General features: G+C 25.1%; 1 long non-coding RNA gene across 1 annotated transcript; it reads left to right on the forward strand.

Moving 5' to 3' along the window:
- Positions 1 to 1,204: 1,204 nt before the first annotated feature.
- Positions 1,205 to 2,149, forward strand: LOC124922778. The gene is made up of 3 exons (XR_007097870.1): positions 1,205 to 1,353; positions 1,673 to 1,731; positions 1,890 to 2,149. It is a non-coding gene; the product is annotated as an uncharacterized LOC124922778 (long non-coding RNA).
- Positions 2,150 to 3,183: the final 1,034 nt, after the last annotated feature.

Consider the following 3,183-nt stretch of genomic DNA (forward strand, 5'->3'; position numbering starts at 1 on the left):
TTTTTTGGTAACATAAATAAATAACAGATGATTTTAAAACTGACCATTAACCAAAAAACAGATAAATTAATTGTCCAAATGATATAATAGAAGAAGTGCCCAAATTTTGTGTTTCTTAGGTTTCTAGGGGGCACTTTATTAGGGCTATTTTGGTCATTTAACCTATGATAAGATGTGATCCTATTTCCACAAGGCAATAGATTATAGAAGCCACTTGAAATTGGGCGGTGCTGATTGTGTTTTTAAGTTCACATTTGTTTTTGATTTTGCTTTGTCCAGCCGACTAAGATTAAGGCCTTGTCTGATTAAAATAAAAGTGGACAATAGTAAAAATATCTAAGTTTATGTAATTTAGGTTTTATATGCAAAAAAGAGGATGATTTACATTGAGATTCCACCGAAAATCGGGATAGGAGGACAGTACGAGTTTATGTCATTATTGATCGAGTTGGAAACGCGAGTCGAGTGAAGACACAAGTTGTCTTAATTTATGTTATGTTGAAACTAATTAGATTGTTTTACTGATCTTTTGGAAGGGTGGTTCCTGATTGTGTTAATTTGCATTGTTCAAATCGTATTGTGAAGGTCTTGTATGGATAATTCTGATAGTTTGACTATAATATGTATATCTAGTTAACGATAAATTAAGTTTTTCCAAACAAGGATTAAGTTGAAGTTAAAATTGTATAGTGATCTTAAATTAACATAAGTATTAATAATAATTAGTGTTTGAGATTCACCTGTTCAAATTAATTTAATATTAAACAATAAATAATTTAAAATCTCAAGAAAAGATCTGTACCAAAGTTTGACTTTAAATCAAAATATTGGGACCCCTTAAAAACTAGTATTTTTTTTAGTTTGTGTCGGAAAGCCTAATTGATTTAAAATAATTGCCTCATATTAAATTATTAATTAGAATATTAAATTATTTTAATCTAAATAATTCATTTTTGTTTTATTAACCCATTTTTTAAAATAAATAAAACAATCAATGAGAGTATAGGTTTGAGGCGAAAAAATATTTTCAATAAAGCTTTTGGAAATTTTCTTTTCCAAACCAGATTGAGGCCCAGGTTACAATTTCCAAATTGATTTTATAAAAAATAAAAATAAAAAAAAGACTTTGGTGGGGAGGTTTGAGTGCTATATGTCTATATATATCATCATTCTTACAAACATTTCTCTCACTAAATTCTCATTTCTTTTTCTTTATTTCTCTCTTTCTTTGATTTTTGGAGGAATATTAAAGATTAGAGATTGAAATGAACATCTACAATATATTTCTGAAAATGGTGGTTCTTTTCTTGGCTTTTACCGTTGCCTTCTCTTCTGTTGCACTTCCAAAATCAAGTAAGTTCATATCTAATTTTAGTTTATTTAATAGCTAAAAATTACCTTTTTATCGAAAATTTCAAATGTTTCATGTTTTATATCGAGGTATGTTTTTGGTCTAGTTATAATTTTATATATTGTTCGGTTGGATCTGCTTGTGACAGAGTTGTAAGCACTAAGGAGTAGTCTTAATTTTAAAAATTCAGAAAAAAATTAATATTTTTATTATTCCATAATACCTAAATTTCTTTACTGTTTAATACATATAAATTTTCTGGGGTTAATTTCATTTTTCTTATTATTTTGTTTCAATGTGTTTTATTTATAATATATATAGGGAGACTCATGATTCATACAGATCAAGAAGCAGTTCAAGACTTACATACTCAATATCAGGTTAGAGATCTTTTACCATTTTATGAAATTAGATTATTCATTTTTCTTAGAGCTTGTTTGATGTTGGGTTATTTGGATTTTTATTCATTTTTTATTGAGAAAAAACAAATAAAAAAATAATAATAAAAAAATATATATTTATATATATATATATATAGGAAGGAAGAATGGATATGCAAATTGAAGACTATCCAGGAACAGGAGCAAACAATCACCATGATCCCAAACCCCCTTTACCTTGAAGATCTTTTATTTATTTTATTTTATTTTTAAGAAAGTAGTAAATTAATTAAGGTGTGTTTGTTTTTAATCTATATATATTAGATGGTTGGTGATGATCTTGGGTTGTTGGATTATATATATAATTTTGAACAAGTTTTACCCATTTGTTGTGCTTGAGGTAATTAAGATAATGTAATATTGCAGCAAACAAAATTAGGACCATGTACCAAATACAATTTATTATTATTATTATTATTTAATGTAACAAATTAACTTAACTCTCTATAATTATAAATTTATAACCTCAACTTTAATTTACACAATTTTGTGCGAATTGGCTTATGACGTTTGATATTTTAGGTTTCAACTTAGAGCGTTCAACTCACTATCTCTATCGTATTATAAACTTTATAATCATTAAATCACTTATTTCATTGACTAAATCAGACTTATTTTATTTTTTTATAAAATTTAAATGCAAAAATACGATATACTAATCTAACCAATTAAAAACTTAAAACAACTTATTTTTTCATAAAAAAAAAATATTTATAGACAAATTTCCAAAAAAATCTCTCAAATAAACTGATTTTAAATATGGACTTACCAATCAAGTTAAGAGTTAATATCTATAAAATTATAATATATTTTATTTTATAAATATGACTTTAAATAGATTCTCTCAAAACAGTTAAGTAGAAGAAAAGTTCTTTAATCAAAAGTGTCTATTTGATTTCATTTAAGATTTATAGAGTTGGATTCAATATTCTTTACCAACTCTATAAATCTAAATGTTTTAAGAATTTGTTACAAATTTTATTTCCTAGATTAGCACATTCTCTTACCATCATAACCTACCTAAAAAAGTGTGTTCTGAAATATTCTTTAAGGCAAAAATTGTGTTATTTTATTTATAAGATCATACGATATAAAAAGAAAAAGAAAAAATGATTATACTTAGTTGAAATCATAATCATTTTTCTAGATATTTTAATTGGTGACTGGTTTGTTAAATTTTAAAAGTGAAAAAATGTTTTTTTTAACACATGCTTTGAGCACTTGGGCTCATGAGTTAGAACTTAATAAGTATCATTAAACTTTTTTTTCTCATTCAAATTAAATGGTTTTTCAACTATTCATTTTATCGCAAATACCATAAAGTTTAATTAAAACTTGGGAGAAAAGAAAAGCAAATAACTTATTTTTGAAAAAAAAAATCTTCTAATTCTA

The sequence above is a fragment of the Impatiens glandulifera genome, chromosome 1 (genome assembly GCF_907164915.1).
Source record: "Impatiens glandulifera chromosome 1, dImpGla2.1, whole genome shotgun sequence".
Taxonomy (NCBI): Eukaryota; Viridiplantae; Streptophyta; class Magnoliopsida; order Ericales; family Balsaminaceae; genus Impatiens; species Impatiens glandulifera.